General features: G+C 36.0%; 1 long non-coding RNA gene across 1 annotated transcript in view; it reads right to left on the bottom strand.

Moving 5' to 3' along the window:
• Positions 1–27,120, bottom strand: part of LOC109263444 (uncharacterized) — a 384,076-nt gene extending 356,956 nt beyond the window's left edge. Inside the window, exon 1 of the long non-coding RNA XR_002078214.2 lies at positions 26,624–27,120. This is a non-coding gene — a long non-coding RNA (uncharacterized LOC109263444). The remainder of the gene's footprint in view (positions 1–26,623) is intronic.
• Between the last annotated feature and the right edge of the window lie 382 nt (positions 27,121–27,502).

Here is a 27,502-nt window from a genome sequence, read left to right on the forward strand (position 1 = left end):
AATATTGTTTACCTATGTATGTATTTAACTCCACTAGGAACTTAACCAAGTAGGATGTTAAAATATTCAGTTGGGTGCTTTTTTCCCCCCTTAAAGATAGTAAAACATTTCCTGGTAGAAGTGTAATTCTAATATCTTTCCATACCAAATTCCTTTTCTTTTGTAGGTGTCCTGGAAGGTTTTGAATTTTATAGAGCAACCAGTTATAAAGACCATGCCATTATCATCATGATAACAGGAATAATAGTTTTCAAATAATGAAAAGGGGTGATTTAGAAAGCTTTATAATAAACCATATTAAGAAATGATGTCAGCATCTTTCTTCCACCAAGTTTGCTACAGAGACATTATAATCATTATTAATAACATTGATTTGGCTTTCTTCTCTTTAAGTTGCAGTGAAGACAACTTAGCAGAATTTAATAAGTAGCTCAACATTTTCCTCAATCACTCTACTCAACACTATAGGTATCCAATGGGCTGAATAAGTGTCCTGCCCCAGGTAGCTTATAATCTAATTGACAAGGCAAAATACACAAGAAAAAAATGAATAACAATTAAAATTTGAAACAAAAGTTCAAAATAATAGAAACTAGCATAGGGAGTTCATCATTAATTTAAAAATGAAGAGAAACACAGTTGTTTATATAGTTTGGGGAAAATTCTCTACTGGTAGAAAACTTATTTGTATAATTTAACACCTGAGTTTCTTGACCATAAAACAACTAACTCTTTATTTAGAGATATCCCTAAAAAAAACCCTAAGTTTATAAAAAAGAGAAAAAGTAACTATATGCCAAAATAAATGAAAGTAAAATGGAGAACAAATTGAGGCATATGTCAAGAAAACAGTCCTACAATTAGTCACAATTGGTCAAGAAGTTTTTGAAAATCTATGACACAAGCCTATTTGGTTTAAAAAAAATGCCTATCTCCAAGGAGCTTATATTCTGGTATTAGAATAGGGATGATAAATATATAAATAAATGAAATTATTTCAGTTACTTATAAGTACTATGGAAATTATAATATGAGACAGAAAATAACTTTGGCAGTAGGGGGAGAGAGGAAGACATTTTAGCTAGAGGTGGTCAGGGAAGGCCACTTTGAGAAGGCATTTGGATAAAAATTTCAAAGATAAAAAATGTGGCAGTCATGGAAATATCTGGAGAAAGCTTTCCAAGAAAAGTAGAATAAAAACAGCAAATGCAGAAGCTTCTAGGTAAGGATGGAGTTTGGCATATTAATGTAAGAGATATAGAAAAAGGGAGCTAGTGTTGGTTAGTTTTCATAATCTCTTCCTACTAGAACATTTTATTTTCCTCGTTCACCACATACTCAAGTATTCTTCAAAAGAAATGCTTTTTTTTTTAAATTATGGAACTATCTTTACAAAAACTTTATCAATAATTGTGTATTTTTACTGATCACATTTTGAAATGCCTAAAGAAAGACTATTGCTATAATTACTCAGATATGCCTTTGGAAAATATCTCTTTTATGAATTAGATGTTAAGACTGTATTTCTGAAATAAAACATTGGTCATCTAAAAATGTTCTGTTTTCTGGGATCTAGGGAAATAAAAAATGAGAGTTAAAATTTTAAATAAATTTAAAGAAAAAAATGACCCATTTCACAGAATTATCAGAAAATAACATTAAAAAGTGATTATAACTGTATCCTATATGTTCAAAGAGATAACTAGAGATATAAATAAAGACCCAAATCAAACTTCTAGAGACTAAATGTATAATATCTAAGATGGAAAACATACTGGATGGGATTAATAACAGATCAAACACTGAAGAAGAAAAAATTAGTGAACTTGAAGATATAGCAAAAGAACTTTCAAATATGAAACACAGAAAACGAATATTTAGAAAAGAATTATCAGTGAGCTACGGAGTAACTTCAAGCCAACTTACATTCTTGTAATTGATTCTTTTGAGATCATAATCTAGGCCAATAATAAGGCTTACCTCGTTTGTTTTCTGTCTCTGAGATTACTGCCCTGAAATTGATTCTTTTGAGATCATAATCTAGGCCAATAATAAGGCTAACCTCGTTTGTTTTCTGTCTCTGAGATTACTGCCCCTTTCTTCCTGATGTTCACTATCTTTAAAAGCAATATTACCTAAATCTAGTCTTTTTTTGTTTTGGCTGTTTTAGATGGGAGGATAAATTTGGTTCCTCTTTCTCTATCTAGGTCAGAAATTTAAAATTTTTTAAAAATAAAATAATCTAGGGCTCCTGGGTGGCTCAGTAGGTTGAGCGTCTGACTTCAGCTCAGGTCATGATCTCATGGTTTGTGAGTTTGATCCCCACGTCAGGCTCTGTGATGACAGCTCAGAGCCTGGAGCCTGCTTCAGATTCTGTGTCTCCCCCTCTCTCTGTTCCTCCCATGCTCATGCTCTGTCTCTGTCTTTCAGTAATAAATAAACGTTAAAAAAAATTAAAAAAATAAAAGAAAAATAAATAATCTATTTACTTCTTATAGGTGGGAAAGTGATGGGTAGAAGCCACCATAGACAGAGTTTCGTTGCTACCTCTTTATCAATAATGCTGCACATGACACAATTACACTTCTCTACTGGAGAAGAGCAAACACAAATCTGCATCATTCCCAAGTAGGAAGCAGGAACATGAGGGAAATGCTAGAAAATATTTCGGGCAGCAAGAATTAAGACCAAGGAAACCAGGCTAGAAATAACTGAGGAGATCTTCCTATGTTTTTCAGAAATTTTAAGATTTCTCACCCAGGACAATCTCATTCTCATTAGGATAAAACTGGTCATCACCTAGGGCATACTCCAGATTCCATTTCTTCTTGCTCAAGGATTGCCACCCTGCTGTCACTAATGAAAACCCCAGCTCCAGGAGTCCCTTGCAGCCAAACACTTCAAAGATGGCCACACCTGATATGTCTCATATAGGAAATAATGATTGAAGATTTACATTACTACAAAAACATACCTGAAGAAAAAATGAATTGTTCATAATCAAACCCTCCAATTGTGACTCCCATTCCCAATGTCCAGAAGTACTTGATGAATATTCTGCCTTGAAACTCTGGCTTACCAAATACTCCAATATTGCCCACCAGAGTGAGTTCTCTTTTTCCCTTTTTTTATGTTTTGTCTTTTGTTTGTTTGTTTGTTTTGAGAGAGAGAGAGACAGAGCACGAGCAGGGGAGGGGCAGAGAGAGAGGGAGACATAGAATCTGAAGCAGGATGATCTGAGCTGTCCACACAAAGCCCAACACAGGGCTTGAACACACGAACCACAAGATCATAACCTGAGCTCAACTGACCAAGCCACCCAGGCATCCCCAGAGTGAGTTTTCTTTCACTAAAGTTAAATCTCTAGATTATTTATTTCCCTTGACAGATATTTCTAGCTTAGGAATATCTTTCCTACTTTCTCTTGGCACTTTCTCTGGCACAGAAGAAAACAGCCATAAGCATGGGGGTTGGAATTAGCCCTGCTGACTCTGACCCTTGTTGTTTGCTAATATGAAGTGAAATCTCCCACAGATAGTGTATAATGGTCTGAAATTTTTGTAATGTGAGTTCTTATATGGAAAGAAAACAGAATAATGGAGAGGAAGGGAAGTTTTCAAATCCCAGCTTTGCTTTTACCAGATCTCTGAGGCCTCGAGAAAGTCACCTATCTTCATGACTCTCAGATTCCCCATCAAGTCACTCCATTTCATCACTTCCATATTTATGATGCTTTAATCTTCCAACCAGGTTATTTGGAGGATTATATAATATGTGCAAGGAACAACCGGCATCTTCATCATGGTCATTGTTACAAGTATCAGCACCATTAGCATCATCATCATCATACTTATAGGTTAAGTCAGACATAATAGTTGTCCAGAAGAAAAGCAGAAAAAATAACCATGTGGTAATAGTAGCCATTTGGTAAGACCACTGAATTCATATCTAGTAAAATAATTTAAATATTAGTTTTAAAAGTCAGGTCAAATGTTAGGAAAAAATTATAGAGGTGTAAGACTGTTTACATATTTAAAAATAGTAAAATTGGCTTATTTAGAAACATTTAATCCCCAAGTAGCTTTATAGATTCAATGCCACATCTGTCAAAATTATAACTTTTTTTTGCAGAAATGGACAAACTGATCCTAAAATTTATATAGAAATACAAGTCACTCACTGTAGTAAACGAACAAAAAAAATCTTGAGAACGAACCGCAAAGTTGGAGGACTCATACTTCCTGATTTCAAAAACTATTATAAAACTATAGTATTCAAAACTATGTAGTATTAGAAAATATATCAAGATATCAATAGAATAGAATTGAGAGTTTAGAAATAAAACTTTACATATATGATCAATTGATTTTCAACAAGGATGCCAGAACCATTCAATGGGAAAATAGCCTTTTCAACAAATGGTAGTGGGACAACTAGTATCCACATACAAAGGAATAAACTTCGATGCCTGCTTCACGCCATATTAAGATCCTAATGTAAGAGCTAAAACCACAAAACTCTTGATAAAACATAGGAGTAAATCTTCACAAGTTAGGCAATCTTTTGAGTTGAGTGAAAGTTTGTTAGATATCACCCAAAGCATATGCAATCAAAGAAAAAATTAACAATCTGGATTAATTTAAAATTAAAAAGTGAATTTAGGGGCGCCTGGGTGGCTCAGTTGGTTAAGTGTCCGACTTTAGTTCAGGTCATGATCTCATAGTCTGTGAGTTGAGCCCCACGTCAGGCTCTGTGCTGACAGCTCAGAGCCTGGAGCCTGCTTCAGATTCTGTGTCTCCCTCTCTCTCTGCCCCTTCCCCGCTCATGCTCTGTCTCTCTCTGTGTCAAAAATAAATTTAAAAACATTAAAAATTTTTTTAATAAATAAATAAAAAGTGAATTTAAAAATTTAATTAAAATTTTAATAAATTTTTTTTTAAAAACTTGTGTGTCAAAAGTCACTATCAAGAAAACGAAAAGACAACTCAGCAATGGGAGAAAATACTTGCAAATCATATACCTAATAAGGGTCTAGTTTTCAGAACGTATAAATAACTCCTACAAGTAAATAATAAAAAAGACAACCTAATTCAAAAATTGCCAAAGGGTCTAATAAAGATATTTCTACAAAGAAGACATATGAATGGCAATAAACACATAAAAAAGATGCTCAACTCATTATGGCATCAAGGAAGTGCAATCAAAACCACAATGATATATCACTTTACACACACTAGAATGGTTACAATTTACAAAATCAAAAATGATGAATGTTGGCAAAGATTTGAGGAATTTGAACCAGCGTGCCTAAGTGGCTCAGTTGGTTAGGCGTCCAACTCTTATTTCTGGCTCAGATTCATGATCTCACAATTGGGGGACTGAGCCCGTGCTGCCAGCAGAGAGCCTGTTTAGGATTCTTGCTCCCCCTGTCTCTCTGCTCCCTCCTGCTCATGCTCTGTCTCTCCCAAAATAAATAAACATTTAAAAAAAAAAAGGAATTCAGACCTTTAAAAAATGGTGCAGCCAATATGGAAACCAGTTGGCAGTTCCTCAAAAATTTAAATATAGCCTTATTATAGGACCTAGAAATTCCATTCTTTGGTATATACCAAAGAGAAATAAAAACATGTCCACACAAAAACTTGTATGGACATAGCTGAGTTATTCATAATAGCAAGAAGAAGAAATAACTCAAATGTCCCTCAACTGATAAACAAAATATGATGTATCCACACAACGGACCATTATTTAGCCACAAAAAAGACTCAAGTACATGCCAAAACACAGATGAACCTCAAAACATTACACAAATGAAAGCAAACATAAAAGGCCACATATTATATGATTCCATTTATATGAAATGTCCACAAAAGGTAAATCCATAGAGACAGAAAGTATATTAGTAGTTGCCAGGGGCTGGCAAGTGGGGATACTAGAAAGTAACTAATAATTCATACAGGGTTTCTCTTTGGGGTAACGCAAATGTTCTGGAATTAAGTAGTAGTGATGGTAACGTCATGAATTTACTCAAAACAACTTAACTATATACCTTAAAATGGTGAATTTTATGCCAAGTGAGTTATATCTCATTTTTTAAATATTCCATTTTAAAACTAGAAACAAAAGAGTATACATATACAGTAGCCCCCCTTATCCATGGGGGATACATTTCAACATCCCCAGTGGACGCCTGAAACAGCTGATAGTATCAAACCCTATATATACTATGTTTTTCCCTAAATACATACACATACACACACACACACACACACACACACACACACACACACACACATACATATGATACTGTTTAATTTATAAATTAGGCACAGTAAGAGATCAACAATAATAAAATAGAATAATTATAACAATATAGCATAATAAAAGTTATTGTGAATGCAGTCTTTCTCTCTCTCAAAATATCTTTAAAAATATCTTATTGTACTGTACTTACCCTTCTTGTGATGATATGAGATGATACAATCCTACATAATGAGATGAAGTGAGGTGAATGATGTAGGCATTATGATTTAGCATTAGGCTACTATTGACCTTCTGATAATTCGTCAGAAGGAGGATCATCTGCTTCCAAAACACAAGTGACCTTGGGAAACTGAAATCACAGAAAGCAAAACCACAGATAAGGGGTGGGGGGCCAGGGGGTCTGCTGTATGTGTATTATGCACTGTAGGGGTTTCTAAATCTCTCATTGTTAACGAATTTAAAGTAACAAAGCCCAATTTGGCCAATTTCATACAAAGAGGTTCAATATTAAGTAGGCAAGAAAATACAATGGGAAACAATTCAGACACACCCAAATAATTCCAAATCAACTAACAAGATATCTGCTCTGAGAGTGGCTGTTCAGGTTGAAGCCATTTTCACAAATACCTTTACTCTCACAGTTAAATTAAAAATAAAGGGAATTTAATTTTAATCTTAATTAAAAAGAGAATTTAAGAAATCAACAGCATTTTATAATGGTAATTTTCACCATAGATATCATAGATGTGTTTCTAAAAATAAAAGCATTTGCCATGTAGAAATATACCCACATTAAACATTTGCTAATCAACATGCAGCCTCCCTATGGCCTGGGCCTATCCGTTTTGGATAATGAATATGAGTAGGTATCTTCCTTTTATTTTGTTCCCCTATTTCTCTTTTGTGTGTTTTTATTCTCTAATTCCATTTACAACTGTCAGGAAAGAACTGATGCCTGCCTCTCCATAAAACCTTCTAATGCAACTCACTATTTGATTTTTTCCATGAGTGTTAGTTTTGTTGCTATAACTAGACAGGTATTTCCGGCTGCAAGAACTATATTACACTTTTTAAATTTGCCATAGTACCTAACACAACATTTGATTCATAGTGTGCATTCCATAATTATTAATATAACAAAAGGTAGCAATGCAGACTCTGAAACCAGTGAAGATGGATTATTCAATAAATGCTATTGGGTAGCCATCTAGAAAAAAGTAACATTAGAGCTATATCTCATATTCTACATCAGGATAAATTCCAAATGAATCAAAGATTTAATTGTAAAAATGAAAGCATAAAAGTATTAGAAGAAACCTGGGAGAAGTGTTTTATAATCTTGGTATAGAAGAGGCCTATTTAAATATGACACAGAAGCTATAAATCAAAAGATTGATAAATTCCACAGCATAAAAAAATTTAATAATAATATTCATAGCAAAAACTAAAATAAGCAATGGCAAAGGAAAATGACAAGCTGGGATAAATATTTACAACTCATATCACAAACCAATAAACAATAAACACCAACTATTTGATAATAAATGACCCAACAGAAGAATTGGCAAGCAACGTGCACAGACAGTTCATGGGAAATGAAACATAAATAACTCCAAAACACATGAATAAGAATTAAAAAAATGAAAATTAAAACTACACTAACATACCATTCTTTACCTATCAGATGGGCAAAAATACAAAAGATTAATAATGCTGTTTGGCCAGGCAGTGGGGAAACAGGCATTTTTGCATGCTGCTAGTCAAAAGTATACACTGGCACAACCTCTCTGCAGGGTAATTAGGCAATATTGTTCAAAATTACAGAAGCACATACTTTTTAATTCAACTCCACTTCAAGGAATTTTTCTTAAAGACATATTTACTTAACAGGTGAAAAGACCTCTATATAAGATTATTCACTAAACTATGGTTTGTAATAGCAAAGCTGGAAACTGCCTAAATGTACACAACCAATGCCTGGTGAAATAAATTATAAAGCACCCAAAAAAGAAAAAAAAAAGTATTAAAAAAAAAAGATAATTCACTACTTGGGCTATGGGATAATCTCCAAGATCTGCATGTGAAAAAGCAAGATTCAGAACTATGAGTAGGGTATACTACCATAGCGTATAAAGCAGGCTGTACAACAGGGATGTTGTACAAACACCACTTTGCTTGTATCTACATAAAATGTCTGTGTAACAATACACAAGGAACAGGTAATATTTGTTGCCTCTGGGATGGAAATAGAGATAAAATAATAATTTTCATGGTATTTTTATTATGTACCTTTTTTTAAAAATTATAAACCAATTGATTATTCTCCTAATCAATACTGGATTAGGAGTATTACTAATACTAATAGTACTGGATTCATAGTATGAATTTAGGAAATACGAAGGAGGGTAAGTGCTTAAATAATAACACTGTCCTTTATCTGCTTCTTGTTTTTAAACTTACAAATTCTTTTATATAAATTACCATATTGAGAAATAAATGATTTTTATTAATTATCTAAACATTTTGGACTCCATTTGTAGTTAATTTCTGAGAAAATCGTCCCACAAAAAGTAGCACTTACTTCAAGTGTTAGAAAAAAAATCACCCACCCCCATTCAAATGGAGATACATTTTTTTGACTGCCTACACATGAATAAAATTCTCACAATCTCATGACCATGGGATCATGACCTGAGCCGAAATCAAGAGTCATACACTTAATTGACTGAGCCACCCAGGGCTGCAGCAAAAGTGATATTTTAAATTACTGGTCTATTTTCTTCAATTTTTTCTTAACTCTAGGACAACTCTTTGTTTCACTTTTTAATTAGAAAACCCAAATAATTCACTGGATATGAAAACTTATTATTTCTGTGAGAGATGAACTATACAATCCTCTAGTCATAAAAAAAATGCTTATTCCATCTGAATAATGATCTAAAGGCCTATTTTTAGGATTATATGATATATTTTAAGTTACGTAACAATAAACAAAAAGATATTAGTGTTCCCTTCCCAATCCACCTCCTACCTTTAGAATATATTTGTTTCCAAACAAAATGCAAGATCTTATAATTTTTGAGACCCCAATGCCAGAATAATGCAAGCATTATTCTTTACCACCCCAAATTCCAGGTATAAATATCCTAAAAAATTATACCGACACAATTTGAATAACATCAACATTTTAATGAGTGGCTTATGTCAGTCAATTACAATTCCAGAAGAAGAGCCCAGAGTATTATATAATCTCAGAAGGCCCTGGTTTGGTACCAAAATATATTATCTTCAAAACTATAAAAGCTTTCTCCCCAATTTATTAATTAATCATAAGAATAGCACAGGCTTAACTTTCCCCCACCTTAGTCAACAAAACTTTGAATCAAAACTGAATCCAGAGATGATGAACTCTAATAGGGTCAGGTAATATGGTTGATAAGTTATAGGAAAGGTGGTAAAATGAGAGCTCAGACTTCATTCTAGAGGGAGCAGAGGCTACTTCCTCTCAGCCCTTGTTCCAGACCTTCCAGAAAAAATACAAGTTTGGATCTCCATGTGAGACATTGTGATTCTTAAGTATGACAACTTCTCAGTCTATATATAGTCACATTGTAAACCTTCCTTTATAGGACCCCTTGGGTGTTCCACAACAATGTGGTTCCATGTGATAGTGAGAAAATGAGGGGTCTGGGAGTCTCGTGGACTAGAGTTTGAATTCCACCTCTGCCACTTAGCAACTGTGTGACTCTCAGGTGAGGTGCTCTCTAGCTCAGTTTCCTTATCTGCAAAATGGACTTATATGTCTTTTGTGAGGATTATAAATAAAAATATATAAATGCCTAAGCATTCAAAAGTAATTTTAAAATCATGTTTGTTAATACTTTTCCCTCGTAAACCAAATAATAGTGTCTTTTGGAGGAAACTTCCACTTGATCTTCAAATCTGGATTTAGTGTAAAAAACATTTATTGCAGTTATAAAGTACTATGAATGTGATTTAGAGAAATCATAGGCTGTCTGGCAGGATATTAGGTATTTTGCAGCCACTGTTGTACACAAGGATAGTGCACTCTGATTGGTCCCAACTATGAACTGTCACCATCAACCTACAAAACATCTTGTTTATCTAAGAGGGAAACTTGTTCTATATGTATATACACAAATACTTTTTGAGTGATGAAAAGGAGAATAAGGTAAAAAGAAAGGCAGATATGAATAATGCAAGAGGCAATACTAGCATTTTGGTTCAGAGTTTGGATTTGGGTTTGAGCTTGAGGTGGAACAACTTCTGAGTCCTAACTTTATCATTTTCTAGCTATTAAGACTTAGAAGAGTTGATACTTCTCTCTGTCTTTTCATCTGAAAAAAGCTGGGATACTAAGGGCTCCTGGGTGACTCAGGCAGTTAAGCATCCAACTCTTGATTTGGCTCAGGGCATGATCTCACAGTTCATGAGTTGGAGCCCAGCATTGGGCTCCACACTGACAGAACAGAACCTACTTGGAATTCTCTCTCTCTCTCTCTCTCTCTCTCTCTCTCTCTCTCTCTCTCTCTGTATCTCTCTAAAATAAATAAACTTAAAAACAAAAAAGCTGGGATGCTATATAGCATATAGTATTATAGTGTTAGCTGTTATTGTCCTTATTTATACTACCACATTCACATAAGATAGAAACACTTTAAGCAATGCAACATACTAATTCTCTCATAAAATAATTGTGAAATAATACATGTATATATTAAATTTATTTGAATTTTGGAAATTAGTTCATAATCATCAAGATGGCATCCAAAAGAAGGTAACCATACATGTCAATGACAAATTAAGACTCAATTCAGTCATATAAAGTTCCAACAAGGAATCTATCAACACTAGATATAAATGTGATTAGATTGAATCACATCTAAAAAACAATAATGTCTTAAGTCTTTGAAATATACTAACATTGATGATTCCTTACATTTAAAGAATATTGTATTCAAATTGCTCACATGTTTATCTCACTTGATCCTCAGAATAAGCTATGTAATAAAAATACAGTAGGTTTAAGAATAAAGAATTGGGCTAAGAAAGATTATGTGACTTCACCAATGATGCTTGAATAGGAAATGATGAAGCTGAGGCCAAAATACATATTTCCTCACAGGTAATTCAATTTTCAGAATATTATACCACAATGAACAATTTGGCATTTCCCCTTTTGTGTTAAAACCAAGGTGTGATTTTTATATTCCAGATTTATCACTGTAAACTCTATTGGCAATGGCTTAAACGACCTTAACTGGCCTTTAAATCACTGTTTCCAGGTACAGATATATAGGCATTGTGTTGAGAATCATTGTTCTCTTCGTAAATATGTAGTAAATTCTCCAACCTTACTATGTTTAATGTTTAGCAATTAGAAGTACCCATGGGAAAGAGACATAGGAATCCCTTTCTGATGGAACAGCCCTCCTACCTCAAGGCTCCAGATGAAATCTTGCCATGGTAACCATTTGGTTTAGCATAGCAATCATTTGTTAAATTATAATATTCAGGAGACTAATGATATTCCAATATTCTGTTAAAACAATTATTCTAAAAACTGATTAACCAAACCAGATAAACATTTTAATTTTGTAGAACAGTATCACACAGAGAATTAAATTAGTATGGACTGGTTTTCCTTTAGAAAACCCAATTAGGTGCCAAAGAGGAGGTCATTTACGTTAGCTGCTATAGCACAAGTCAAATTGGTATTTTTATTAAGCTAATGTCAGTAATTGTATTTTAAATAAAAAAGGTTAACAGATACACCTTAAAAATTGTATTTATAAGAAAATATAAATGGTATAAATATAATGGTAAAGTGCTAATAGAACTGCCATGTGAACAGCTCATATTAAGTCAGAAATAAAAACACATTTCTAAAGAACAGATTCCTTGCTTGAGGGACAGGTTGCACTTAGTCCTAGTCCCCAATCCAGTGATGTGCTAGTAAATGTCTAACATTAGCTCTAGAGAGGAAAAAAATCTCTCATCTATACCATTTGCCAATTTCCATAGTATCAATACTCTCATCAGGTCTGATTTCAAGCTACCAACATGAAGTCACTCACTGTGGAGTTAGAAAGATAGGGGCACAATGGGTTCTCACAAGCCAGAACAAGCCACCACTGCCCAGACTCCGGAACCAATTCAAATCTCCAGAGGTAGAACTCAGAAGCATGTATTTTTAAAATGCTTTCTCAGTGATTTTGCTATACTCAGTCCATAGACCAGTTTTTAGGAACCACTAGACCAGCTTATCATGCAACCATGAGAGCCTGTAAGGTTAAGAAAGGGAAAACACTTGTATGACTGTTTCAGACGTAGTGCAAAACCAGGTGGAAGTGACATTGGCATCACTGTCACCTAGGAAAACTCTGAATAGTGGTAAGGATATTTCACTTTTATGTACAGCTGCTTGTGAGCCCAAATAAATGACAAGTCTTTTTGATACCTTCCTAAGCCAACAAGTGCTTGTCTCTGATAAAATAGTCACTGAAATCCTCAATGCTTTTTTAAAGGAGTCATTCAGGCCAGTCCTCTGCCTCCAAGAAAGGATGGCAGCTTGGTGGTATTTAATTACCCACAATCATGAATTACTTATGGGCCATTTTAATGCTGGGTGCAAATTACTCAATTGAAGCCAACAAAATGCAGGCATTACCTCTTGTAGACATCCCCAATTTCATACGAATTTATAACCTTTAGTTTTCACATTTGTACCAATCTTCAAAAGATAGGAAATGAGTTAAGATTAGCATTGGTAAGTGTCTTTGCCTAGGTCCCCTTGGAAGCCTGAGAAAAAAGTTTTGCAGGCAAGTAGTTTATTTGGGAAAAGTGATCTCAGAAAATAGGAGTGAGGTAAGGGAAAATCTGTGAGGAAGGAGGAAAAGTAAATGCAAAGATGTGTTAAAGGAAGGACCACACTCTCTACCTGGACTCCCACCTACAAAAAGCTTCAGCTGAGGTAAAGGAAATAACTACAATTTTGAATGAAGATGGAAGTGTGTATCGATACATGAGAGTGTACACTTTAGATTATTGAATTAAGACTGCATATATGACTTATAGACACTATAAGGCCCTGAGAGAGAGCAGAAAAGCCATAGAACTGGCCACATTTCCATCTAGTAGCAGACAAGCTGGTTCCATTGAAGAAATTTAAAGGGGCAGCATATCTCATGATTATATGAATTACAAATATAAGGCACCACACAACTTGCTTAGAGCAATTGACCTTATGAGATCTATTTTTCTAGAAAAAATAAGTTAACAGATGATTATTAGACATTTGTTGACAATACCAAATTTTAGGGTTTTTCTCACTAAGCAACTCTAATTCACTTAAATTGTATAATTAGAGTAATATAAAAATTTCAGAAATGTTAGGCACCATTTGTCTTAAAAAAACAACCCAGATAATTCTTATACACACTAACATTTGAGGACATTAGTCAGTAGCAGCAGTTCTTAATGGCACAGTGCTAGGGCGGAAGTCATTCCTCTGTAACCCCTTCATAAAGCAAAGAAACATTAAAATGGAAAAAAGAAAAGCCTTACATACAGTGCAAGCAACAGAGCAGAGCAGTTAGGGGATTGGAATCTGCAGTTAGATTGCTTGGTTTAAACAGTAGTAACCTTGGGCAAGCTATTTAATCTCTCTAAGCCTCATTTTCTCATCTTAAAAACGAGGATAATAATTTCTACTTCATAGGGTTGCTGTGAGGATGAAATGAGATAATGTATATGAAGCACTTAGCACAGTGCCTGCCATATAGCAAGTTTTTAACAAATATTACCATTATCATTACCACATCAGTCCTCTAGAGAACACTGTCATACACATATAACACACAATCAGGTAGGAAGTAAAAAGAAATTTCTAAACTGTTACATGGATGCATAAGGCCACTATTGATCTTACTTTTATTCTTTCTCTCTCAAGAGGAAATATAATAAATAAGAAGTTTGTTGTGGTAGAAGGGACATCTTGAATGGCTTTTGCACACAACTCACTTCTCACAATCTCAGTTTCCCCACCTATAGACTGGTAATCCTAAAGCAATCCTTATATCTCAGGGATGTTGCAAGACTAGAAGACATGGCATGTTGTGAAGAGCCCAGAAGTGGGCACAGACGCAGTCACAGAGGTCATGCAAGTGGCTTCGAAGTATATTACCTATGCTAGGAAACTTTTCTTACATTGCAATGGAAAAACTGCAGGAACCTCACATCTGGGCTTAGAGGAAAGTAAGAAAGATGGTCTTTCCTTGGAGAAGTGACTTCTTAAGACACAAGACATAAGAAGATTGCAATCAAAGTTCCTGCCTACCACTAGCTTTAGGCATATCATTAAGAATATCTTTAAAGATGAATACATAGAGATCAAAAGAGATAAATTTAATTATTCATAATGTGCAACATTATAAAATTAAAATTCTTAGCATAACTTTTGGCCTGAATCGTTATCAGTTTTCTGCTCCTGAATGTTCTGATTAAATATGTCAATATTCATCAATACTAATGATTACAAGGCAATAAGTGAAATAGTACCACATAAATATAAATCTGTTTTTAAAATGTGAAGTATTCTGAAAACTGTAAATATTAAGATATAACACATGTGACTGACATTTATTAATATTAATTTATAAAATACATACCTCACATAAGTTTAATAAATATCTTAGGAAAAAGCTATCTTCAGCACTGCCAGATCTTACAGACACCATTTTGCAATGAATGGGTACACTGTAGCTTAATTTTATCTTCCTTCAGATAAATAAGGCTTGATTTAATCATTATGTAGTCATCAGATAAATAAGGATGTAAAAAAAGGACCATGAAAGGCTATAGTCCAGCATCACAAGCAGGGACAAGTGAAAACACCATCTACTGACTGTGTGATCTTGCCCATCTCTTTTCTTCTTTAAAAGAAAAATAACTAAACACCCTGTCAGGGTCAAACTGAAGGCAAAGGAGCAGGAGAACTGTTAAATGCATATAGGAATAGATAAACTACTCAACCTCACAGTGACTCAGATTCCTCATCTGTAAAATGAGGTATGAAAGTTATCGTTAATAACCTTTGAAACATGTAAATTCTGTGATTCTAGGTTTAGACTGAAGGTATCAAGGCAAAAGTTGAGAAAGCCCTCTCTCACTGGACGTCTGTCTTAGACATAGACACAATTCCCAAATCACATATGAATCTTGTGCACTTTTTTCTTCATTGACTGCCAGGCACAGCAGAGATTGTTCAGGTGATAGCACTACCTAAGGCAATACACACTTTAAATACAGATAGGCCCTTCTTCTAAAAGAACTTTGAAAACTGTGAGCTTAATTGCAATTAAAAGGCCATTGAAATTCAGTACAACTAGAAGACAAATTGTGAGTTTACTCCAGTATTAAAATAAGCAACTTTGTAATAAAATATATCAGTATGGATTTTATGCCCCCCAAAAAAAGGATCATCAATGAATAGGAGTATGTATAACATTTAAATATTTATGCATAAATTTGCAATTTACTGCAAATTATTGAAGATTATTGGTTTCTCTAATAAGTAATCAGTGTATTAAGGGGATTTTAAATTGAAGAAAGTAATTTAAAATGGCCAAGCATGCTTAATGAAAATTATCACATTTTAATATCTCTTTTCTAATTAATAAGTATTTTTCTAAAATTTAAAAGAAGCCAGGTGTTCAATAAGTAAAAATAATGTCTATGAAGTCTAGACATTTTTATATTATCCTGATTTAGATGGTGTTTTAGGATTAGAAAGGACCTTTAAATATCACCCATTTAATCTCCCAGCATCATATTTGCCAAGTGGTCATCTAAAGAATGTTTGAATTCTTCAGGTTTTGGGGACTCACTGCCTCTCATTTTATCTTCAGAGACCACAGAATATTAGAATTTCTTCTATTCTGCCAAATAGAAGAATTCTTAACTTAGAAAATTAACAGGGGCACCGGGGTGGCTCAGTGGTTTGAGCATCTGACTTTCGCCCAGGTCATGATCCCATGCTTTGTGGGTTCGAGCCCCACGTCAGGTTCTGTGCTGACAGCTCAGACCCTGGAGCCTGCTTCATTCAGGGATTCGGTGTCTTCCTCTCTCTCTGCCCCTCCCCCACTCTGTCTCTCTGTCTTCCAAAAACAAACACTTAAAAAAGCAGAAAATTAACAAAATAAACAAATAATTTAATGTTAAATGTCTTTGTAATAATACTTCAATAAAAGCAAACAACTTGTTAGTTTAATTCAATTGAGACTGGAGTCATGTGGCATTATGCAAACTGCACAGCACAGGTGGAACAAATTTCTATGGTATTGTTCTTGATATGGCAGAGACCAACTGTCCTATTCCCCCCAGACTGACAGTCAGAGCCTACAACTGGCCATGAGCAGGCGCAAGTCCTGAAGAACAACCATCAGTGAGCTCTGATCTGCCTGAGCCAATGAGTATGAGGTCTGACTGGATATTAGTCACAGGCTGAAAGGTCTGGAATTTATCTGTCAGCTAAAGCTCATGTCTTCTCTGGCACCAGTGTTCCTAAGCCCCAGGCTGGACCCTTTGCCCCACCATCCTTACCAGTCTCTATTTCTGAGCTTCGGCCATGCTTTGCACTTTATATTCAAGCTCCATATCCTGAATTCTAGTCCATTTGCCCGGGATCCCAACCCTACGCCTACCTCTTATCTCCCTAATGGGGCTGGACCCTAGATTTCTAGTTCTATCTGGATCTGTTCTCCCAGAACAAGCTACCTCTGCCTGTCTGTAATTATCTACCCTTACCAGATACTCTATGGCTGGGCCATTCATCATTTTAAAAGCATATACTTCAGGGCATCTGGGTGGTTCAGTTGGCTGAGCATCCAACTTTGGCTCAGGTCATGATCTCACGGTTTGTGAGTTCAAACCCCATGTCAGGTTTTGCATTGCCAATGCAGAGCCTAGTTCCGATTATCTGTCTCCCTCTCTCTCAGCCCCTCTCCTTCTCCTGTGCTCGTTCTCTCTCTCTCTCTCTCTCTCAAAAATGAATAAGTACCTTTAAAAATTTTTAAGAAAACATAAAAAATAAATTAAAACATCTGTGATGCTAATGGTAGTTGCCTCAGACTTGAACTACTTACTTCCCCTTGAACACTGGAATATGGACTTCCAGTAACACAACCTAGGGGGCAACCCTGTTGCTATGTTAATAGGGACATCATGAAATAATAAAAGAAGTCCTGGCCCAGGTCAATTTCCCAAGCCTTCTCCCCACCTGGTCCCGACTTACTACACTTACATGCTTTTGAGGTCCATAAATACCTAGTGCTAGAAACTCTATCAGTTTACTAAGACAACAAATTTAAAGAAGGAAATATTCTTTAAGGGTCTACAGAAGGTTGATACAGATTAAGGTACAAAGATTAAAAACAACAACAGTAGTTTCATGAACAATTAAAAACATACATTCCCTGAGCAAGAGTTCTACAGGATGGCTTGGTAGAAGAGGATGCTTGTCAAGCTAAATGTATCTAACAGTGACAAAATGAAGCAACAAATTTCCAACCTATGCAGGGAGATATTTTCAAGCAGAAATATCTGACCATTGTTTATTAAGTCACATCTTATAAGTGACTTCAGCCTGGCAAAAATCACAACCTTGCTTTCCTAATCCCACCACTTCATGAGAATATTCCCCTTCTAACACCCTCATCATGCACACATAGGAATTGTACACTCTCGTGTTTTTCTTTATCTCATGTGAATATATCTTATCTTCATAGATTACAAACTCCATACCTTACCTTATCATTCCAGGAATGCTTTCAGTAGACAATAAATTCTTACTGAATTTCACAGAACTAACTGAACTGAAACAAATTGGGATAAAAATGACTTTATATATTAGATGAACTAAGTTGGCAAAACAGTTGAATCAGATGCCTACTGTAGTTCTGAGACTGAATAATTGAGGCTTGGAGAAAAGGCCAACAAAGATACTGCCCAAATTAGAAAACAAAGTGTGGAACAACTATAATACAGGCAAATGCTATCAGTTATGGACTGTGGTTAGCAGAATAATGCTCCCCTAAAGACACTCACCTCCTAATCTCTGGAACCTGTGAATATATTATCTTAAAATCAAATGAAATTTTCTTAATTTAAGGTTAAGAATCTTGAGATGTGAGGTTATCCTAGATTATGAAGGTGGGCAAAACGTAATTAAATGAGTACTGGAAATTAGAAGAGGGAAGCAGACGAGAGGGTCAAAGAGACGATAGGGAGGAATAATGAGAGATTCGAAACATGAGAGGGTCTCAACTTGCCATCACAGGCTTTCAAGATGGCAGAAGGGAACTATAAGCCAAGGAACATAAGTGGTCTTCAGAAACTGGAAATGGTCTTTGGCTGACAAGCTAGCAAAAAAATCAGTCCTACAACCACAAAGGAACCAAATTCTGCCATCAACTCAAATAAGCAGGAAACAGATTCTCCCCTAAAACCTCCAGAAAGGAACAGTCTGCCAACACTCTCTGATTTTCATCTAGGGAGATCTGTCCTGGACTGCTTACCTATTGTACTGTAAAATAAAGAATCTATGTTATTCTAGTCCATTAAGTTTACAGAAGTGAGTTACGGCAGCAACAGGAAACTAATAAAGGGAGAGATGATTTATATGCCTGTCCTAGCTGGACAGTCAGAGTGACTGGTTCATGTGACTGAGGGTTTACAGTTCACAATTAACTACATAGTTTGGGGATTAGCTCAAATGCAGAGATCAGGAGACATTTCTGAGGCAAATAGTAAATGATCCTACCCAAAGAACTACCAAATTTAGTTCTTTTCTTCAACTCTTCTTCACTGGCTTGTCCCAGCCCCCTCTAATTTTCCAACTTTTATTTAGCAATTTATTTAATAAATCTTATAAGGCTTTAAGGATGAAATATATAACATGCAACGTCTGTCCTCAAGTTCATAACTTTGTCAATACAGCAGACGTACCAACAACTTACATTGTGTAAGCAAAAGAGTTGACAGAGTACTTTCACTGGCCATTCTCATTTAACCCTTAGCATCTTTCTATGAGGGACACTAACTGTACTCTAGACTATAAGTAGCCACAGAGTGTGAGTGTAGGGGTGTGTGTGTATGTAGAAAAATACATTCAAAATGGGGCAAAAAGGGGAAAATTCTGAGAGGAAAAAAAGATGCTCTGCTAAACTATAGCTAGTTTAATCTGCACAGTGTACATGTGGCCATGAGTAGGAAATATTTTACCCCCCAAAGGAATTCAAAATCAAAATATCTTTTAAATGAGATTCCAAATGGATCGAAGAACTATTATATCCACTAAGAACATACTAATCTAAATTCTAAATAAACTTCTACCTTGTGATCCATTAATTTTCAAAATAGCTTTTGACTTTCTCCAATACCATGTAAAACCCAACAATTAGTTTATGAGGACTCCATGAAGAGACAGGAAGTGAATTCATTGCATACCCAACCTACATCACTGTGTGAAGCACTTTACTAGCCTCATCTCACTTACCTCAGAACAGTCCCATTAGTCACTCATCTCCTAGGTAATACCTTGGTCATTGAGGAATTTGCAACTTAGGGAAAAATAAGTATGCTAGTCTACTGGTAGAGAAGTATCCAAGGAAAATCAATAATGTGGCAATAAAATTGTTATCAGTTAGACAAACTGGACAGCAAAATGAATAAGTCAGATAAAGGTATGTAGCACACCGTATTAATTTTCTATTGCTGCTGCAGCAAATTTCCAGAAACTTAATGGTTTAAAATCACAAATTTGTTTTCATACAGTTCTGGAGGTGAGAAGTCCAAAATCTGTCTCACTGGGATAAACTCAAGGTGCTGGTTACCTCTGGAGTCTCTAGGGGAAAAAAAATTGTTTCCCTACCTTTTCCAGCTTCTATAGGATGCCTGCATGTCTTGGTTTATGGCCGCTCACTCTATATTCAAGGTAGCAAGATAGCTCTTTCCAATCTCTTTCTCTGACCTACTTTTCTACCTTTCTCATAAAATTTACATTAGCCCATACATTAGCCCAGCCAGATAATCCAGGATAATCTCCCCATCTCAAGATTCTCAATCACACATTCGAAATACCTTTTGCCATGTATGGTAACACATTCACAGATTCTCAGTTATCTTTTGGTGGGGGGAGCTACTAATCAGCCTGAGCATAGGCAGATTAGAGTTAGGAAAAAAACACTGTTTAGCTAAGATCAAGGATGTAAGAGTAGGTCAAAAAACTGGATGAAATGCCTGAACACATCTGAGAGTAGGTGTTAGTGTTTCCAAAATATACTCTGTGATACAATATATACAGTTGTTAGAAGTAAATGAACTCTCTATGCAGAAGTAAGTGAATGGAGATTGGTGGAACAATATATCTATGCTGATTTAAGAAAGCAGTCACTCTGAAAAGGGACAAATTCAGAAGCAGTAAAAAAATGAAGCTGAGTGAAGGTTAATGGACTATGCAAAGTCTCTCTCTCCAGAACTTGGGCAATAACGCTGTGTTCAGAAGACCTAGACACAATTTTCCCAACCATTGGCATTCCTATTGCTGCTCATTAACTGGTTTCAAGTTTCCCTTAGGATGTTGTAGAAGATTTTGCTCCCAAATAATTACCTTAAAAGCTCTAAGCAGCTCCTGAGGGAAGAAACCCAGAGTTAGCTATCTCAGCACTGTAAGGTAAAATAATCAGGAAAAGAAAGAACCAGTGATGGCTCATAAAGGCTTTGAGTTCCCTGAATTCTCAAGGCCATGCTACTTATAAGGTCTATATTGCAGGTTATTACTATAAAAGTGTGATAAAGAAACATCATTAGTGTCAGTGACAGAGGACAGCTTCAGGGCCCAGGAGTATGGCTTAAGCATCCTTCCCCATCTCACCTGTATTCCATTACCACACGTACCTCACCTGTCTCTGCCTTCAATCTTGCCCCACCAAATTCATATGCCTTTGAAGCCCAGATTATCTTTCTGAAACACATGTCTGGTCACTTTGCTTTCCATCTTAACTTCTGATAATTCTTACTGCTGGTAAAATGAAGTATAAACTCTTCAGTTTAACACATAAGGTCTAAAAGTGAGCCTACCTACTTTTATAATTTCATATCCTATGCCCCCATTCTGTGTGTTAAACACTTTCGTCAAAATGGATGTCTCAGTATTTAAGATACCTTTCACATTTTTATCTCTCTGTCCTTGCATAATGCTATTCCTTTGGCTTGAAAAAAAATGAGCTATTCATTCATTTGCTCTCTAATTCAAATGCCAATCACTCAGTAAAGCCTTCCTGAAAGCAACTCGGCAAAGTTGTAAATTCTTTCTATGTTCTTTGCCCATTGCTAGCATAGAGGCACAGAGAAAATGTTCCCAGTAGATGGCAAACCTGAACAAAAGCTATGACAGTGTCACTTTCCAAAGGGTTCCTGTTAGGTCAGGCCAGCTCCCAAGAAACTGGTTTGCAAGGGCACATGGGTGGTTCAGTTGGTTAAGCATCTGACTTCGGCTCGAGTCATGATCTCGCAGTTCATGAGTTCGAGCCACACGTCAGAGTCTGTGCTGACAGCTCGGAGCCTGGAGCCTGCTCTGGATTCTGTGTCTCTTTCTCTCTCTGCCCCTCACCTGCTCATCCTGCTCATGCTTTCTCTCTCTCTCTCTCTCTCTCAAAAATAAACATTTTTTTTTAAGTTTAAAAAAAAGGAAAGAAAGAAAGTGGTTTTCAGCATGGGCTGCCCATCAGGATCAACGATGAAGTTTTAGAAAAGATAAAAAAAGTTCCTAAGACCCACCCCAAGCTTACTAATAAATCAAATCTATGGTAGTGTTACTGAGAGAGTTTGCAAGTTTTTTTTTTCTTTTTAAGTTTATTCATTTATTTTGAGAGACACAGAGATATAGTGTAAGTAGGGAAGACGTAGAGAGAGAGGGGGCAGTGGATCCAAAGTAGGCTCTGCGCAGTCAGCAGAGAGACTGACATGGGTCTCTAACTCATAAACCATGAGATCATAACCTGAGCTGAAGTCAGATGCTTAACCAACTAAGCCACCCAGGCACCCCTACTTGCAAGTTTTTAATAAGCCTCACGGCTGATTCTGATGCAGACATGGGAATGAAGATCCTCAACCAGGCTGATGGCACTATTAAGATGGAACAGCCAATGCTAGTAATTGGGCGTGTGGAATCAGACCCATAGGAGATCTCTGCCAGAGCTAAACTAGTAGCCAGGGCCACAGCTATATAGGCCGAGACTTAGGGCACCAGAGAGCAAAGTCAGGAAACCAAGGTAGAAGCTTTTCTACATGGACCAAAAAAAAAAAAAAAAAAAAAAAAATCAGAATTGGAAGAGTGGAATTCAGTAAGGAATTCAGTAGATGCACTGGACCTTCCCTGGATACCAAACATGGGGGAAATAAGACACAGCAGTCCCCCCTTCTCCACAGAGGATGTGTTCTAAGACCCTCAGAGAATGCCTGAAACCACAGATAGTACCAAACACTACATATATCATGTTTTTTCCTATACATACCTATGATACAGTTTAATTTCCAATTTAAGCATAGTAAGAGATTAACAACAATAACTAATAAACTAAAACAACTGTAACAAAATACTATAAAAAAAGTTATGTGAATGTGGTCTCTTTCTCTCTCTTTAAATATCTTGTTGCACTGTACTCACCCTTCTCCTTGTCATGATGTAAGATGATACAATGCCTATGTGATGCGATAAAGTGCAGTGAATTATGTAGGCATTGTGACGTAGTGTTAAGCAACTATTGACCTTCTGACAACTGGTCAGGAGGATCATCTGATTCCAGACCATGGTTGATAACAGATAACTGCAGGTAACTGCAGGAAGGAAAGCACAGGTAAGAGGGCACTCCTGTAATTCTAGAACTCACCAAATGGACACCTCATGAAACAGCAACATTGCATCACCTGGAAACCTGTTAGAAAAGCATCTTGGGCCCCATCCCTGACCTACTGAATCAGAATCTGATTTTAACCAGATCCCCAGTTGATTTAAAAGTCACATCAAAGTTAGTAAAGCACCCAACCCTGGTTGCAAACAATGCCAATGCTGTCGTAGCCCACACTGTGAGTAGCAAGTCTTGACCCACAAGGAGAAGGTGGAAGAAACTCAAACATTACCACTGTGAGCAATGTGAGGGCAGGAATCTCAATCAATTCCCTTATCTCAGCACAGAGCACAGGACCTTGGGAACTGACAATGTAGTCTATTGGTTGCAACATCAGGACTTGGATCTGGTTCAATTCTAATGCTACTACTCAGCAGCTATGTGGTATTGTCAAAATACTTAATTTCTTTGTGCTTCAGTCTCTCATCTAGAATAAGGAGACAACCGCCTCATAAGAATGAGGGCAAGATAGCATGTTAGTTTTGATAGCATTATAAGTGCTCAATAGACAGCCAAAGAAAAATTAACAGATAATCAATTATTGATTGGTTGATATATTGACCATTTTTGGTGAGAAAAAGAGCTCCAAAATTCCAGTGGTGGAAATTATCTCATTCTGACTCATGATCTAATGAGAAGAATGGCCAAAATCTTGATAACTGGCAGACATTCCAAGCATAAGACTTGTTACAGTATTAATATGTGTCTGTTCAGTGATAAGTGAAAGCAATGTCCAAGGCAAGATGATTGCCAACCTTTTTGGAGTGATGACACCAAACTGATGTTTATGGAATCTCAAGGCTTTCTTGTTCTCCCCCAAACACCTAAGAAGGGCATTTTTTTCATGGCTTATTTTCATTAAATTAAATTTAAATTAATTTACGTGACAATATTTTGACATTTTTACATTACAGAGTGTTGCAAATCTGGATAAGAATCTCTTCCATAATAAACAATAAAGATTCAAAGACACACATTTTGGTTTTTGTTAATCCTTAAAATAGCTTTCACATTTTTATCTAGTGCTTTTAAGTTTTCAAAAAACTTTCACTCCTCCTACCTCATTTCTCCCCATAATAACGTGGCAGTTGTTTTTTTTTCTAAATCTTAGAAAAGTTTGTTATTCCGGTCTGACAGATAAGGAAATGGAAAATCAATTTAGGTGCTCAATGTGACATAGCTGGTTTGTGGCCAAAATGGGACCAGAACTCAAGTTTCCTAATTCCCAGTATTTCTTTAAGCTACTAAAAGCACCACTGCTACCAACTGATTGCCACATATTATACTGGATCCAAGTCAAGCCAGGTCACTTCCTCAACTACACAATATCCTAATTCATCCCCTAACCAAGTGCTCTTTCCCAAACACCATGTTTGAAGTGTCACAAAGGCAACAGCTTCCTAAACATATGTGAAAAACATCTTTATTTTGTTAAAGTAGCTTTTCAGTTCTAGAAGGTAGAAGTCAAATTTGGAGGTGTGACTTAATTTTTTTTTTTAATTTGGAATTTTTCAAATTAAAGTGGAATGCACTTTCTTTTTATTTCGCTAGTTCATTCCTTCCCTAAACATTACATTTGCCTATAGATATCTTAACTCAAGTTTCCTTAAAAAAATGTTCTAAGCTATAAAAGGCAGTTTTAAAGTATTACTCTGCATTTCTATTTAAAATGCCAAATTTGATTAAGGATCTTGACACTTGGGTTTTGGAAATGAGCACAAATCTTAGACAAACAAATGGTAAAGCAGTGAGATCTTATTAATAAATATTAATGTTTAAATCCTCAAAAATCCCCATAAAGTCTACCAGGCAAATGTTTTTTGTTTGCTTGTTTGTTTGTTTGTTTGTTTGTTTTGTTGTTGTTGTTGTTTTTTAAATCACTGTAAAGTTTCCAATCTGGCTATTAAACTTTAGAATTAATACTGTGAAATGTTTTCCCAAAGTTAGTATACATTTTTAAAGTATTGCTAGAAGTTCTGGGTAGTCTCAAAGGTTATATCACTCATGACAGAACAATCCTAGAATCATTAAAGAAAAACTGACAACTCTAAACCGACAAGTGGAAGAAATCCCAAAGTTGCACTGACAATTCAGATCTACTTCCTTTCATGTCCAGATTCACTTAATATCTCATTTGATTTTCAAACCTTCCCTCAGAAGCAACTGGAACAAAACCATGAGCAAGCTCAATCTCCATTTGGGCATGTAACCCTTTTACAAACACAATTACAGCCAAACACCACTGTAACCTGATTTGCATTTGCACTAACTAAGTTACAAAGCACACTGAGAATGCCTGCTATGCATACTACAGACTTATTAGGAGGATATATTGCAGGGCTTCTGTGAACACTAATTAAAAAGGTTTTATCTTTCCCCTCTGGTCCACTGAAATTGTTCAAATGCCTCGCCTGCTACAACTTTGTTCAAAAACAGTTTTCAAACATGTGATCAGAGCTAGGCAACTATTTCAGGTGGCATGATTCTGTTTCCACAGTGGACAAGGCCGGAGAGACAAAGTTTCAGTCTAAACTTTGAGCTTCCTTTCCTTTGTTATTTTGTGTTGCAACCTTAGCATTATCCAACTGTGGACTTTTATCTGTGAATATCTAAATCCTGTCTTGTGGAAAACTAATTACTGAACCACTGAGAGCTTCATAATGTCCTGCATTTAAGTCCTGAGCATCATACATAATGCATAGGCAGCAGTCTCTGCACTCTGATTACAGAACACTGTCATTAAGTGAGCAAATTAAAGATGTGAATAATTCACTGGCTGAGCTTATTGTCAGTGCTGCATTGTGAAATTAGAATTTCTAATAAGTACTGCAATTTTTTTAACCCAATTAACACAGAGAACATCTTGAGACTGATTAGTACAATAAAAATTATTACCTTATTCTTTTGCTTCACAACAGCCAAATTAAATACTGTACTTAATTATGCAGCATTCATTCCTCCTCTGCTAAAAAAAAAAAAAAAAAAAAAAACCCTATCATTTTAATAAGACTTCCAATATTTGTATGTGAGCTAAAAATACAGCACATGCATCTGTAGCTCACTGTCTTTTTACAAAGTTTTTTTTAAGAGTCTCAACACCAGTATTATCACTAGTGGTGGATTATGATGACACTAGTCTATTCTTAAACCAGATATTTTACCTGAAAAACAAACAGCACACACAGAATTGACAAAGTAACTATCTCCCCAAATTGAGTTGAATATATTATACCTCTGCTTTTTCTTGGCTCTTTAGATGCAGATTAACACAGATTTGCCCCCACTATACTGTTTGTGATTGAGGCTGAAACATATTTAAGAAAATTAATTGTTTAGGAAAAAAAGCAAGTATCTGTAACAGTGGGTCTTACCTCAGATGCTCATTTAGCAGACAGTGATCTGTCTCACTCCTGCCAGGCAAGTGGGAAAGTCCAGTTTATGCTCGGCATGATGATCCTACGCAGAGAGTGTCTGCTGCCATGTTAAATAAAGAAAATGATCATTTAAACCGGGGCTTTTGTCTCCCAATACTTCCTCCTGCTGCCCCTTTCGAATCAAAGCCCAGAGAGGCAGGCACATCTGGCGGCAGTCCCTGCCCCTGACCGCAGCTGCCTCTGGAGAGCTCCCCCCTTCCTTTCCAGCTCCTCTGCATCCCCTTCCTGGGCAACTTCAGCCCCCTAAAATGGGGGAAAGAAACGATGACATTGCAGGCAGAATATGAGATTGTTTGTTCAGCCTCTGCAGCCACCTCCTTCCTGTCTAGATATTTTACAGAAAGGGAATGAGAAGGGGGAAACAGCGAAGGTGCTCTGAAAATCAGTCAGACACAATGCAATAGGGAGATGGAGAGGAGGGAAAGGAGAATGAGAGAGCGAGAGTGTGTGTGTAAGGGGGGTGGCTGTCAGTGCAGATAAATCTGCATATGGAAATTAGGGTTATCCTGGGTACAGTTTTATTTAACTATGATCTACTGTTTTTTTAATTAGACCAGAATTTTAGCAAAGGAAAGGAAGAAAAGGAGTCTTGAAACCAGAAAGAGCAACTTCTGATTCAATAGACTTAAAATTTCATAGCATCTGCAAATAGCAGATCCAGAAGTTGTAGGAAAGAGAAAGGAACAAAAAAACCAAGGCATTTTTCCCCTCTGGTTTTGTTTGATAAACAAGAAGACCTCCTGCCTCTCTGAAAACAAAACAAAACAAACAACAACAACAACAACAACAAAAAAGGAAATTTGGATGAGAATGTGA

Source organism: Panthera pardus, unplaced genomic scaffold (genome assembly GCF_024362965.1).
Source record: "Panthera pardus isolate Hobbes unplaced genomic scaffold, ASM2436296v1 HiC_scaffold_17, whole genome shotgun sequence".
Classification (NCBI taxonomy): Eukaryota; Metazoa; Chordata; class Mammalia; order Carnivora; family Felidae; genus Panthera; species Panthera pardus.